At 39.4% G+C, this 15,844-nt stretch overlaps 1 long non-coding RNA gene across 1 annotated transcript in view; it reads right to left on the bottom strand.

The window, feature by feature from the left end:
* Nucleotides 1-15,844, bottom strand: part of LOC106525624 (uncharacterized) — a 35,533-nt gene that overhangs the window by 13,205 nt on the left and 6,484 nt on the right. Inside the window, exons 2-3 of the long non-coding RNA XR_001311141.1 lie at nucleotides 15,372-15,528; nucleotides 15,075-15,226 (exon numbers count right to left, since the gene is read on the bottom strand). This is a non-coding gene — a long non-coding RNA (uncharacterized LOC106525624). The remainder of the gene's footprint in view (nucleotides 1-15,074; nucleotides 15,227-15,371; nucleotides 15,529-15,844) is intronic.

Consider the following 15,844-nt stretch of genomic DNA (forward strand, 5'->3'; position numbering starts at 1 on the left):
GTAAGATTATTTGTCTTGTTAGTCTGAAAATTTGACTCAAATTAAGTCAAAAATATCTGCCAGTGGAGTAAGAAAATTTTACTTGTAAGATTCTTGAAATAAGACAAAAAATGAGTCAAATCAAGTATTAGTATTTAGTAAATCAGTCTCAAAACAAGATCAAAAAAACTTTTTGGCTGGATATAAGATTTTAAAACTTGGTAAGGTGGACATTTTTTGCAGTGTAGCTTTAGCAGTAGTGGTAAGAGAGTAGAAATTATAAAAAAAATTAAAATGAAAATAAACATAAGACTGTTCATGGCAAAAAATAAATTAAATCTGATTCTGTGCAGGTAAATTACAATGAGGTGTGCAGTTAAGTCAAATTAAGTCATTTCCAGTGTGCAYAATGTGYGTGTGTAATAAATGCCAGATCATCCTATATCATAACCACTACTACCACTACTATCATTGGTGAAAAATGTATTTATGTTTTACACCCTGCCTGCACTGTTCTTTTATTTCTGTTACCCAAATTTTGTTGTTTTCTTTGCTATTTAGTTATTATTTGCTGTTAGACATTTTGACTTTACGCTGTATATATTACCCTAGATTTTTGTTTATTTACTCTGCATCTACTGCAAACTGAATTTTGTATTCTGTATTGTCTTTTTATTTTTATGCTTTATTGCGAGTCGAAAGGTTTTCCTTAGAATTTCATTGTATTGACTGTTGTTAACCTGCATATGACAATAAATGAATCCTGAATTCTGACTCCTATTTACAGTTAGTGTTACAGTACAGAAAAACAAATGTGCAATAAACACAAAATTATTATTTAGATACTAACTGAGAAACAGTGTTGGTTAGTGTGCAAACAAGCATGAATACTTGTTGAGTTTGTTGGGAGCGGTGCTGGTTGTAGAGTCTAAGAGCTGCTGGGAGGAAGGATCAGCGGTAGCGCTCCTTGGTGCATTTAGGATGCAGAAGTCAGTCACTAGCCGTGTTTCCAACGTTTTTAATGTGAATTTTGAAGTATCGCATCAGAAAAGGTGAATGGAAACGGCACGATTTGAAAAAAAAACTTCCTTTAATTCGCAAAAAAATTGATACGCTCGCTTGAGGTTTTTTTTTTTCAAAAAATAGTTATTGCGAAAAAGGAGAGATGGAAACACATTTGCCGATAAAGTTCTGACGTAGTGAACATTTACTGAACATGGTTGATCAGCTGTTCTCGCTGTCTGTCCAAACCGGTACCGGTACCAGAGCGGCTGCAGCTGGACCCTCCTCCTGCTGTCGGTGCCTTCTCGGTTATTACCYGTAACATGAAGAGAATCACATTTCTTTTCGTACGTCTCCAGACAGCAGTAACATCGGTAAAAATATTTGATATGACAGAATAAGTACAACTTTCCCGATAGYAGCATCAAGTTCCTGATAACTTCTCTCCATGGTCCTGGGATGCATCCCTGTGAGTTTTGCGACTTGTACTTCCTGTTTACCATGGCCATGCATCTGACATTATTAATGCATAACCTGATTGATTCACATCAAGGCAGTTGATGGAAACACGTCTGATTCGCATTTCTTCTTTTTTTTTCCTTTTTGCGAAATTTTAAAAAATTGCTAAAAATTCGAATTAAAGTTGGATAGAAACATGACTAATGCTGCTACAATTGAAAAAAAAATGGTGCTTCGAGTTGTTGTAAAAGCAGCTCAGACGCAACAAGTGACTCCACCCCCTAGCCAATCAGTGACGAACAGTGTTCTGACGTCTCATTTTGGTGTCGACTGGGACCGCTTGGAACCACAACGAAGTCGGTACTGAAAGATTTGGTTCCATGAATCTGGTCTAATGGAAATGGCTTGAAACCGTAACGACACTAAGTGGCACTAGTGGAAAAGAGGCATGCTATGCATGGGGTGGGAGACATTTTCTATGATTGATGTTATTTTAGTCAGAGTCCTGGGGTCCACCATAAAACCGTTGGCTGGCTCAGTCAAGGTCGGACTCATCTACAGTCCTGACAAACTTTATGTTGATTGGTGCAGCTGTTTCTGTGCTACGGTTCACCAAGAATCACTGAAGATTTACAGATCGACACTAAAACCAGAAGAAATACTTCATGATGATGATGTTCTACAAGCCTTTCCAGGACCGGCCTGTGATTTGAGTTTTGTTGGCGGTCACAGCCGCCCTCAGAGGCGAGTGGGAGGGGCCGCGGCGCAATGAGTGACATATTGTGAAATCTTTACCTACAAAGCCGAGTCTACTTCCATGCAAATGAGGCCGGCTCGATAAGGATCTGTTTGATGGGACACATGCAGAATGGGAGGCAGTTAATTCCCTCATTAGTATTCAGCAGAGCTGATTGGCAAAGAGCAGAGAGAGCCAGCCGGAGAGCATTTCTGCAAAACCCAATATTGATTTGTTTAATAGTGTCAGGGAGTCAAAAATCACAAATCTCTTGTCAATTGTTTATGAGGCTGTTTAGCAGAGCAATAGATGCCCCTCGCTTAATTAATACCTCATTACGGTGATGTGATTATATGCTTGAACTGTTAATGGGGCCCCTGAATTTCAAAGACCACCATAAAAGGTGTTTTGACAAACAGCGCCGGGGAAAAAAGCCATATCTGATGAGGCTCGGTGTGTTTGTGGATTTGGGTCTCTTTGTTTGTTTTCTTCTCTTTTCATGCTTTCATTATTTATAGAAGAGAAGTGCTCCGAGGCTCGTCGCTTCCCTCTTCATGCTTTCCATCAGCGCCAGCGTCAGGCTGTTTTTAACTCGAGCTGAGGCAGCCGTCACGTCAGTCACAAATATTTAATGTCAGGAAATACGGTGAAACTGAAGCAGGGTCCGAGCCAGAGCCGTGTGGAGCGGGACGGTGGGGTACCTGTGATGTGGGCTCAGACTCAGGTGGGTCGTCAAGAATTCTGAGCTGGATTGAGGCAAGACTGTGACCTCATCACTCCAACACGCGTGTCACTGCGAGGCCCGAGACAAAGAGACGGGATATGACTGAGCTGCGACTATGAGCTACTCAGAGCAGCGAYGATGAGAGAAAACAGACGAGTTACTGTTGTCATCCAAAAGAATCATGTTGACGAGCAGCGAGACGCAGCGAGATGCAATGAGACACAGCAAGACGCAGCAAGACGCAGCGAGACACAGCGAGACACAGCGAGGAGATGCAGCAAGACGCAGCGAGTCGCAGCAGGACACAGCGAGGATATGCAGCAAGACGCAGCAAGACACAGCGAGGATATGCAGCAAGACGCAGCGAGTCGCAGCAAGACGCAGTAAGATGCAGCGAGACACAGCGAGACGCAGCGAGACGCAGCAAGACACAGCGAGGAGATGCAGCAAGACGCAGCGAGTCGCAGCAAGACGCAGCAAGACGCAGTAAGATGCAGCAAGGCACAGCGAGACACAGCGAGACACAGCGAGACACAGCGAGACACAGCGAGACGCAGCGAGACACAGCGAGGAGATGCAGCAAGACGCAGCGAGTCGCATCGAGACACAGCAAGACGCAGCAAGACGCAGTGAGAAGACACAGTGAGACAGGAAGACGCAGCGAGTCGCAACGAGACACAGCAAGACGCAGCAAGATGCAGCAAGACTCAGTAAGATGCAGCGAGACACAACGAGACACAGGGAGACGCAGCAAGACGCAGTGAGACACAGCGAGGCCCAGCAAGATGCAGCGTGGAGACGTAGCAAGTCGCAGCGAGTCGTAGTGAGACACAGCGAGAAGACACAGTGAGACACAGCAAGATGCAGCGAGTTGCAGCGAGACGCAGCAAGACGCAATGAGAAAACAGTGAGACACAGCAAGACGCAGCGAGACAGCTAAAACCAGCAAAACATTTGCCAAAAGCCAAGAACAGCACAATAGTAGCTAAAAGCTAAAAGTAGCACAACAGTACTGAACAGCTAAGAGAAGACAAACAAAGCCTAAATGGAGCAATAGTCAAAATGGTAAATGGACTGTTCTTATATAGCACCTTTCTACAAACTAGCATACTCAAAGTGCTTCACACTACAATCTGTGTCCTCATTCACCCATTCACACAGCACTCTATTAGGTCTCTACAAAGCTAACATGTACAATCAATATATGGAAGCTAATCAGTGCTTTAAATCACATTCATGCACTGATGGGACACACATCAGAGGCATTGGGGTGAAGTGTCTTGCCCAAGGACACAACAACTGAGACAGCTGGACGGGGGGATCGAACTGGTGACCTTCCGGTTCCAGAACGACTCCCCTAACCACTCTGCCACAGCCGCCCCGGAAAGCTAAAAACTAAAATTAGCAAAGCAGTAGCTAACAGCTAAAATACGTAGAACTGTACCAAATAGCAAAGCTTATAAGCAAGGTTATAAAGTCTGGCTATAAACGTGGTTATAAAATTTTCTTATAAATGTGGTTATAAACATGTTATAAAGGCTGGTTATAATTATGGTAACATGTTATAAACTTGGTTATAATCACGGATATAAAGGCTGGTTATAAACAGTTTATAAACATTGTAATAAAGGCTTGTTATAAGCATGGTTATGATCATGTTATAAACATGTTAAAATGCTGTTATAAATATAGATATACAGTCTGATTCTAAACATTGTCATAAAAGGTTTGTTAAATATATTATAAACATGGTAATAAAGTAAGGTTGTAAATATGGTAATAGAGGATGTTATAAGCTGCATGTTTATAAACATATTTATAAACATGGTAATAAATGGTGTTATGAACATGTTTATAAATGTGTTTATAAAGGCTGTTATAAACATCTTTATAGACACGGTCATAAACATGGTTATAAAGGCTGGTTATAATTATGGTTACATGTTATAAATGTGGTTATAAACATTGTAATAAAGGCTTGTTATAAGCGTGTTTAAAATCATGTTAAACATGTTTGTAAACATATTTATAAACATGTTTATGAAGTCTGTTATAAAGATGGTAATAAAAATGGTAATAAACTTGTCATAAACATTTATAAACATGTAAACATGTTTATATGACATGTTTACTAACATGTTTATAAAGATGGTAATAAACATGGTAATAAATGGTGTTATGAACATGTTTATAAATGTGTTTATAAAGCCTGTTAATTGTAATAAAGTCTTGTTATAAGCGTGTTTAAAATCATGTTATAAACATGTTTGTAAACATATTTATAAACATGTTTATGAAGTCTGTTATAAAGATGGTAATAAACATGGTAATAAACGTGTCATAAACATTTATAAACATGTAAACATGTTTATATGACATGTTAATGAACATGTTTATAAAGATGGTAATAAACTTAATAATAAATGTGTCATAAACATTTATAAACATGTTTATATGACATGCTTATGAACATGTTTATAAAGCTGGTAATAAACGTGGTAATAAACGTGTCAAACATTTATAAACATGTTTATATGACATGTTTATGAACATGTTTATAAACATGGTAATAAACGGTGTAAGGCCATGGCTGCTGTTGTTTTCAGTCTTAAATTCACACTTCAGGCTGAAATCTGAAGCTCTGGTTTTTGTGAAACCTGCCTGGGATTTCTCCTGCATTGTTACAGAGTTAAGCGCTCAGCTCCGAGCTTCTGCTGGGTGCACCCCCCCACACACAACACTCCCACCCCCCCACAACACCCATTTCATTCCCCCTGACAGGATTAGCAGGTCTCCAGTGTTAGAAATACATTAAGTGGACCTTTGCAGTCACTTATTATGCCTGATTATGCAGCTGGAATGGGGAAGGTAGGCTCTGTTTGTAGTTAAATAACTTCTCAGATGCCTTTTTTTTAAACTGCAGCAATCTTCAAAGCATGAACGGGTCAGTGGCTCAGGCACAAAGCAGAGATTGATTTTCACCCTCCTACTCTCTGTTCCTGTGATTTAAAGAGGACAGGTTCCACTAAATTAGTTTGTCTGTGTTATTAATGGAATAGGCAATTAAACTCCCATACGGCGGTGTCACGGCTAAACATCGCAGCTACACACAACAAATCCACAGCGGTGCTTTGTACAGCCATGCTAATGAAATGGTTAACTTATGCTGATGTCTAGATGGGATTAGGATCCATCTGGGCAGAAAGCCACTCCGTCAGAAACCAGTCTTTGCTCTAGAAATACCACAGAGTCCCAACAGCTGTTCATTTTCTCAACAAATATGGCAGTCATCCTCCCAGAGATCCATTATCTCTTGTAGTTTTTTTTTTATTTGAGTCCTGCACTGACATCACTGACATGTTGACTCGTGTTTTGACAGATGGGGGGAAATATGGGAATATTTTGAGCTAAAACAAGACGACAATTCATGAAGTGTTTCCAAAAAATCAGCAGAAAGAGTGACTGACGGGAAACTGGAGAGAAAAATGAAAATTTCATGAAAAATATTGACCCACAGATGTGTTTCACTGACTAAACAGAAGTTGGGAGATTTCGAGTCTGAGCAGCTGATGTCATGAAATCTGTTTATCCATCGTGTCGTACGGCCGGCGCACTTTGTTAGTTCATTTGAGAAAAGTGGGAAATTTCTCCCAAAAATCAGCAGAAATGAGTTTTCATCAGTGAAACAAAGCAAAGCTGACATTTTATGGTTTGAAACAAGAAGAAAAACACAGAAAACTCAACATCTGTTTGCCCACAGAGACAAAAGTGGGCGAATAATTTAGACTGAGCTCTGCTTCCTCTCATTTCATTCATGATTTCTGTTTGTTTCTCCTTCTGTAAACAGTTTTCTTTTGTTTAAATAAATTTTAAAAATGTGCAAAATTCTAAACAGAGTTGTGGCAACTCGACTCAAACCTCTGTTCAGTTTTTAGAAAGACGAGCGCTCAAGAAGTGTTTTGACTCCTGCGTTAAAATAAAAACAGAGTAAACAGCCCTGAATGTCCAAAACGGTTCATTTCTGAAGTGAACTGCAGCAGAAACGAGCAGCTGCTGAGGTGGGTGCTCGACGGTTACAGTAATTTGGACGATCAGCTCATTGAAATGAAACCAGAGTGGATAGCTAATTATATTAGCTTGGGAGCTAACGCTTATAATATTAGCTTGGGAGCTAACGCCACACATGCATATTAGTGCAGCAAGTTAACAATATTAGCTCTGAAACTAATGCTAATAGTATTAGCTCAAGAGCTAACGCCTAACGTGTATTAGTAATATATGTGGCAAGATAAAATTATTAGATCAGAAGCTAATGCTAATAATATTAGCTCAGGAGCTAACTTCGGACATAGATATTAGTAATATCTATATGTGGCAAGCTAATAATAATAGCTCGGGAGCTAAATGTTAGCTACATGTGGTGAGCTAATAATATTAGCACGGGAGCTAAGGCCACACATGTATATTAGTAAAATAATACAGTAGTAGYATGAGATCAGTTTTACTGACATGTTAGCTTTTTAGCTGCAGCTAACATGAGGGGCAGCTGTGGCTCAGCGGTTGAAGGAGTCGGAGGTTTGATTCCTGGCAGTCACATGTTGAAATGTAGCTGCTGTTACCTCTCAGATAATCTAACATGTAAATAAATATTTAGTGATTTTTTTTTTCAATGAAGCAAAGTTCATTTTTCTGTTTATTTAGTTCTTTTTTAATTCTCGTTTTAACAAACACCTTTAACTCTGCAGCTAACCGTGATGTGAACGAATCCAGCTTCATTCCTTCGGCTCGTACTTTGTGTTGATGAAGGAATTAGTCTTCTTCAGCTGATGGCGGCGAGGTCGTTTCGTGACCCGCCGTGATTAAAACTGAAATCTGTGGCAATTATCCGTGTTAAAGACAGACAAATTAGAAACAACGCCAGAGGTGATGAGAATGTGCAAGCCACGGCGGATCGCACGCCAAGATGGTTTCACGCACGGAGATCTGCGCCGCCATGTTTCTGCTGCGGGGGAGGGGGGCTTCAGCAGCTGGGGGAACAGCTGACACCAGTGATCTGTTGGTTCCTGCAGGGGGGGCCTCCTCACATCACACACCTCAGACCCCTCCCCTCTCCTGGTTCGGACCCCTGTCACATCTGGTCCTAAACATCAGGGGAACCCCCACCCCACTCAAAAAGCACCAGTGGTTCCCATTTAACACCTGTTCGCTCCTAATTTCCATTTTCGGGGGACGCTGAGGATTTGAAATCATTTATCACTTCCCAAAGTGCTTCCACATGTGAGGCTGTTTCCCAGCGAGCCGAGCTCTCGCCTGCGGCCGAACTTTTCCAAACGTATTAAAATTCAGTTTGGTCCAAAGAAGTTCAGACACTGATGTTTCATTGTGGTGATGTCTGGTAATTATTAGTCTGAATTACAGCTGCAGCATGTGACTCGACAGGCCGCGCTCCAGGTTTAAAATGAGAGGTGGTGGGGGGGAGGACCGAGGTGGTCCGTCACGCTCCGTGCCTTTTTTAAAAACCCCACCGGAGCGCTCTGTGCCACAGTGGAAACACTTGAGGGTCCGTCGGGGCTCACCGTGTCAGAAGTGTGTGCGTGCTCGGGGTCAAAGGTCACGCCATGAAACCAGGATTAGATCTCAAACTGGGAAACCGTTTGGAAATAAAAGTTAAAACAGATTACGTCTCCAGGCTTGGAGAGGCCTGCAGCTCAACAACACGCCGGCGTCACGTAATTGGTTGTGACAAAATGGCAGCAGGAACACGTAACCTGCGTGTTGAACGTATGACRGGATTATTTCAACCTCAGGTGTTCAGATTCAGAGACGACTGACAGGACAGACCAAACAAAGTATAAATCTGGAAAAATATCTTCGAACTTTACAACCTGTTCGGACTTTCAGAGACAGGTTTAAACCAGGATGTTGTAAACTAACACAAACAGGAAGCAGTAAACAGGAAGTACCTCACAGGTCGAGATAATCAGGATTCAAAATGTACAGAAGCCGTGTTTACATCAATTGGCTTGTAGCGAATCAACAAGTGTAATTACATCAGACGCTGACGTTACCATGGCTGTAGTAAACAGGAAGTAGTAAACAGGAAGTAGTAAACAGGAAGTAGTAAACAGGAAGCAACTCAGGATTAAAAAGTAACATTTTCTGTTGAAGCGTTTACGACCAAGAAAACAGAAGCCGTTTTTCTATCAACTGGTTTGTAGGGAATCAACAAAAATAATCACATCAGACACTGACGTTACACATGGCTGTAGTAAACAGGAAGTAGTAAACAGGAAGTACCTCACGGGTCAAGAAAACCAGGATTAAAAATGTACAGAAGTTATGTTTCCATCAACTGGCTTGTAGCAAATCAACAAGTGTAATTACATCAGACGCTGACGTTACCATGGCTGTAACAAACAGGAAGTAGTAAATAGGAAGTAGTAAACAGGAAGTAGTAAACAGGAAGTTCCACAGAAAAGTTACATTTTCTGATGGAGCATTTACGACGAAGAAAACAGAAGTTGTGTCTCTGTCAACTGGCTTGTGGCAAATCAAAAAGTGTAATTACATCAGACACTGACATTAACATGGCTATAGTAAACAGTAATTAGTAAACAGGAAGTAGTGAACAGGAAGTAACTCAGGATTAAAAAGGTACATTTTCTGTTGGAGCGTTTACGACCAAGAAAACAGAAGCCGTTTTTCTATCAACTGGTTTGTAGGAAATCAACAAGAGTAATTACATCAGATGCTGACGTTACCATGGCTGTAACAAACAGGAAGTAGTAAACAGGAAGTACCTCAGAAAAGTTACATTTTCTGATGGAGCGTTTACGACCAAGAAAACAGAAGTTGTGTCTCTGTCAACTGGCTTGTAGCAAATCAAAAAGTGTAATTACATCAGACATTGGCATTACCATGGCTGTAGTAAACAGGAATTAGTAAACAGGAAGTAGTAAACAGGAAGTAACTCAGGATTAAAAAGGTACATTTTCTGTTGGAGCTTTTACGACCAAGAAAACAGAAGTTGTGTCTCTGTCAACTGGTTTGTAGGGAATCAACAAATGTAATTACATCAGACACTGATGTTACACATGGCTGTAGTAAACAGGAAGTAGTAAACAGGAAGTAGTAAACAGGACGTAAACTCGCAGGGACACATCTCAGGACGATGGATAGAAGTTATAAGGAACGTGTTGCTTATCTGCTATCAGGAAAGCTGTAATTATTCTGTCATATCAGCTGGTGTTGGTGTTCCTGCAAACTGGAGACGTAGAAAACTCTACGAAAATATCCAGGAAGACGCCAGAAGCAGGGGGAGGGGCCAGCTGCAGCAGGAACAGCTCATCGAGGTAAATGTTCGATAGGTCAGAACTTACTCAGCAAATGCATTTCCATCTCCCCCTTTTGCGCAATAAGAAAATCCCAAAACAAACGTGAAAAAACAAATAAGCATTTTTCCAAAATTGAGGAAGTTTTTGCAAATTTTGGAGTTTCCATCCCGCTTTTCTAACACGATACTTAAAATTGTGAATAAAAAACATTGATGGGAACACTGCTAAAGAGACATTTTTGAAAATCCCAGCCTTTTGCAGACAAAGCTCGTAACGCTGCAGTCTTGGCCGCGCACATTKTTTCATAACCCCGCCCACATTACCTCAGCTGCCCTCAGATTATTTTTAATCTGCCGGAGTTCACTTCARAAAAAAGATTTGAAACAGAAGCAGAATTTAACCCTCCTGCTGATTTAAGGACAGAATGAACCAGGAGCTAAAACTTCGTAGCAAGAGAGCTAATGCTAACCAGATCAACAAGCTAGTAGCTAACGGCTAGCCTAAAAAAATCGAGASCAAAATGGATTTTTGTCAGTTTAAAACAAACATTTTAAATATTTCCAAATTTTTAAATTAAACATGTTTTTTTTTGTTACTTCATCTGTGGTTACTTTCAGCAGCAGCTAGCTGTAGCACTTCTGGCTAGCCTCGTGACCTTTTCAGCTAACGTTTCACATTTCTTCTGAAGCAACTGAAATATTAATGTTTAAATAATGTTTGCATGAACAGCTGGGAAATTGTAAAGCTTGAAAGTGTCGTAAAACAAAAGAAAAGAAAAGAAAAGAAAAACAAAACAAAAACAAAACGAAAAGGAAAGGAAAAGAAAAGAAAGCAAAAATAATCATCATGAATTAGAAATTTTAGCTTTATATTTTTTTATATTAGCTTTATTAAAGAAGAAAAAATTATTTTAAAACAACCCAAATCTTAAAACATTAGTGGTTCATGTAAACACTAATATTTAATATTTAAAACCTAATGGTTAGTTCATCAGTAATAATTTGAATTTGTCAGGAAAAGCCAAAGCTAGCTGCTACAGCTAGCTGCTGCTATATGAACTGAAACAATCAGAGTTTTGTATAAAAAAACTACAGAATTTAAAATGACCTGCGGTGTAAAGGTTAAAATGTYCTCATGAACTGATTCACAGTTTAGATCAAAGAGCTATCTACAACAGGTATGATGATTACTGCTCATAAACTTCAAAATGTCTGAATCATCTCTTTAAGGTCCAATAAAACAACAAACAGCAGGAGTTTAATTGATTTGTTATCAAATGAAGCTGAATTCGTGGAGAAACTTCCTGTCGTTTTATGTTCAAAGACTTGAAGGAAAAATCGTTTCTTCAACCAGAAGAAAAGAAAAAACTCTTCATATTTACTGAAACAAAGAAAACATTGTTGTTTCCAAAGAAAGTTTTTTTTTAATGTGTGTTTTTCTGAGAGCTCCGCCTTCACGTATGAAACTGTGCTTCATTAAAGTAGGCTGTGAAAATGTGCACTAATCAGATACGGCTGCTAACAAAGTCCATGAAATTACTAATTAGAATTTCATTAAAAGGTACGGCGTTATCATCTGAGGAAATCGTAACCTTTAAAATACTTTCAGGAAGGCGGCGAGCCTTTTTAAAGGGCCTGAAAGGGAGAAACACTCGCTTTTGATGAAATATCTCATTTGGATTGGAGCTAAATGGAACCATTTCAACGTGTCATTGTTTTGGATGTAATTTATCAGACTAATTAATGACATTTATTGCCTCGGTTTAGGGGGCGGAGACGAACACCAGGATCGTGCGAGGAAAGACTCCCACTGAGGGGAAAAAGAGACATCACTGGTCAGAGTTTACCTGTTTCTGTTCTGCATGAAGATCCTGAAACCAGGAAGATGTTTGATTTGAAGATGGAGCTGCTGTCAGCCTGCAGGACCTTTAAACTACAGTCATATTAGCTCAGGAGCAGGGGCGCCAYGAAGGGAGGACCGGGGGGCAATGACCATAATCAGAAATAATCCCCCCCCCACCCCACACACACACAAACACACACAATTAAAACATTTGTTTGAGTATCTGTTGAGGATGACTCTCAGCTACTACCACACCAGATTTTAGCTCGTCTGTAAAACTGACCGAGTTGCAGTACTTAATGTTTGCTGCTTTGGCCATCTTGGGTCAAATCCAAAAGTTAAGTTATCAAAGTATGTCTGAGTTTTATTAAAATACATCTGCTCTAGCTTTTAGCTAACCTTTGGCTATTTTTAGCTTCAAGCTAATCAGTTTGATACTTTAGCTATTCTTTAAAAATATTTGACTTTAAATTAACAATTTGTTTCTTTTTGTTTTTTAGGTTTTTGCTACTTTCATCTATCCYTGTGCTAATTTTAATGCTTATTGATTGGGTACGCCTAGCTTTTAGCTACTTTTGGCTGTCAGTCAGCTGTTTTTTTACTCTTAGTTTTTAGGTAATTTTGCTACATTTATCTTTCCATTTGCAGTTTTTAGTGCCTAGCTATTATTTTTCTAAGTTTAGCTTTTAGCAAGCATTTTCCTACGTTTGGCTTTTATCACTTTACTTCTAGCAAGTKTTTAGCTACTTTCAGCTCCTAGCTAACAATTTGCTATGTGTAGCTTTCAGCCAACCTTTTGCTACTTTGTGTTTAGCTACAGATKTGTTAATTTTAACTTTTAACTAGCATTTTCCTACCTTTGGCTTTTAGTTATTTTTGTTCTAGAAAGTGTTTAGCATTACATTTATTTAGCCTTTTGCTATTTTTAGCTGTTAGCTCAAATCTTTCTATATTTAGTTAATATTTTGCCCTTTTTTTTTTGCTCTTAGTTTTTCATTTTACTTCTAACAAGTGTTTAGCTACTTTCAGGTCCTAGATAATGATTTGCTATGTTTAGCTTTTAGCCAACCTTTTGCTAAATGTAACTTACAGCTTGCGTTAGCTAATATTTTGCTACTTTTAGCTTTCTGTGATCATTTTACTTCCAGTAAGTGTTTAGCTTCCAGCAGCTCTTTGCTATCTTTGGTGACTTTTAGCTTTGAGCTAGCCTTTTGTCACATTTAGCTTTTATGTTTTACCTCCTTCACGTTAAAGCTTGTCTTCTGCCTTATCTTTTAGCGTTAACAGCTCAGTTTTAGCTGCTTTAGCAGCCGCTCAGTGCTACATTTTCTCAGAAGAAGTAATTTCTTTCCAACATCTGCAGCAGTTCTGCAGAGGGCACGACACGAGGGAAACCTACAGTATTACTTTTCACTTTTCGCTCAGGCTCACCTCTGACTTATGAGTGTTACCAGAGCGAACCATCATCTAATCAGCTTTCCTCACATATATTCACCGCGTCGACAGTCTGCCTGTAATTCTGTTCATCTGTGTGGAAAAGACTGAACTCTGTGTCCCTTAAATCAAGGAGTCATTAGTTGTGGAACAGATTGTCTTTTCTTCCCCGGCGTGTCCTTCAGATAAACAGGTCTGAGTGCCGACATTCGATCCGTTYCACTAACACAGTCCATCCTGACCGGCTGACGGCAGGAACAGCAATCAGCCACGAGGTCATGCGGACACGGCCGCACGCCGCCTCGACACGAAAAAACTTCCTCGAACAAGAGGCGACTGATTGATGGTGAGGTTCGCCCTGTTCAAGATGGCCGCCGCGGCCACGTCCACATTAACCAGCGAGAAGAAGATGACTCAAACTGAGTCACTGTTACGGATAATCATCTAAAATCAGTCATCCCCCACACAGCATCAACCCTGTCTGTTAGCAAAATATCTCCTGGAACAGATTTTACTGAAAATATCCAAACAAGTGATTTTCATCCAGATTCCTTACGTGAATTTAACCTTTCCAAAAAAGTTTTATTTCCTTGTTTGGAAACAGAAACAAATAAATAAAACTTTTAGGTTTAAAAGTAAAAACATCTTTAGCGTTTTATTTTGGAGGAAATTATAGTAATAATAAAATCCTGAGAACCAATAAAAATGCTAAACCTGCTGACTTTTTGTGACCAAACCTTAAAGTGCCTGTGACATTATTTTTTTCTAACAGACGTGAATGCAAATTTGGAAAGACAACAATGATAAAATATTGCAGAAAAAAAAATCACCTCACTGAGATGAACAGTTGTTGAGATATTTGCATGTGAAGAAACAGGAAGTGATGTCAAAGGGGAGTGTCTGCGTGGAAACAATAACTGATAACAGAAGGTAGAGAATAATCTGATGTTTCTTCAGATTATTTTGGGTCACTGTCAGAGAGATGAAGAAGTCAGAATTCAGATGATGTGTCAATAAGCAAAGACCAAGGAGCTTTCTTTCTGAAAGAGTTCCCCTTTGATGTCACTTCCTGTTTCACTTTGAGCCACGCCCAAAAGAAAATATACCAGTTCTGTAACAAAATGGGTGAAATMATGTGTTTTATGCAAAGTCTCTTAAATATAAAGATTTTTTCTTTGACTTTTTGTATTTGAATGATCTGCATGTCAGAGGGACTTTAAAATATAATTTAAATACTTTTATAAATGCGGAGTTGTAAAGTAACTAAGTACAAATACTTTGTTACTGTACTTAAAGTGCCTGTGACATGGCTATCCATCGAATACAAAACATCAAAGAAAACACATTTTTATATAAGAAACCTGAAATAATACTCAAGTATTACTCAGGTAATATTCCCAAAGAAGACTTTAACTTTTACCAAAGTCATTCTTTGGTAAGATACTTGTACTTTTACTCAAGTATCACTTTGTGGTACTTTATAAAACACTGTATCACAGCAGGCAGGAGGTTAAATTCTGAGCTCAAAAACAAACATTTCATTATAAAAAAAACAAAAACTCACATAAAGACAAGAAGATCAGAAGGAAACTGGGCCGGTGTGAATGATGAGGAAGAGGAGACACCTGAGATGAATGCTGATGGAGAACAGGTGAGTGGGGGCGTGGCCAAACTTAGGAAAACTGAGATGAAGAAGAGTGGCACGGGACTCAAACACTGAAAAATAAAATAAACACAAATAAAAACAAGGATCAAAAACAACATAAAACAGATCCTGTCAATAAATAATGAAGGTTGGAACAAAAATCCTTTAATTAAACATCATTTTAAATTTTCTCTTATTATTGTTCCCACTCGTCACCTGCCAGCCGTCGATGATGTCATCAGACTCGCGCCCTGGTCTGGTCCTGAATGGATGTAATTTGCACCTTTTCTTGGGTGTAAAGCTGGTGAACCTGGACTTGCAGCAGATGGTGACAGAACGTGTGACGCAGCAGAACAAACCTGAGCACATCCTCCTGCAGTAAACACACAGTGAGCTTTAAAACACATTAAACATCCAATAAATCAAACATTTATACTTCCTGTTTGGATGTTAGAGACAGGATGACTTGTTTATGTGAGGATTTGAGTCAAATTTACAAGTTAGATTATTAAAGATTATTAACCTAGGATGTATGTATGTATGGATGGATGGATGGATGGATGATGGATGTATGTATGTATGGATGGATGGATGGATGGATGGATGGATGGATGATGGATGTATGTATGTATGGATGGATGGATGGATGGATGGATGGATGGATGATGGATGTATGTATGTATGGATGG

Source organism: Austrofundulus limnaeus, unplaced genomic scaffold (genome assembly GCF_001266775.1).
Source record: "Austrofundulus limnaeus strain Quisiro unplaced genomic scaffold, Austrofundulus_limnaeus-1.0 Scaffold235, whole genome shotgun sequence".
Taxonomy (NCBI): domain Eukaryota; kingdom Metazoa; phylum Chordata; class Actinopteri; order Cyprinodontiformes; family Rivulidae; genus Austrofundulus; species Austrofundulus limnaeus.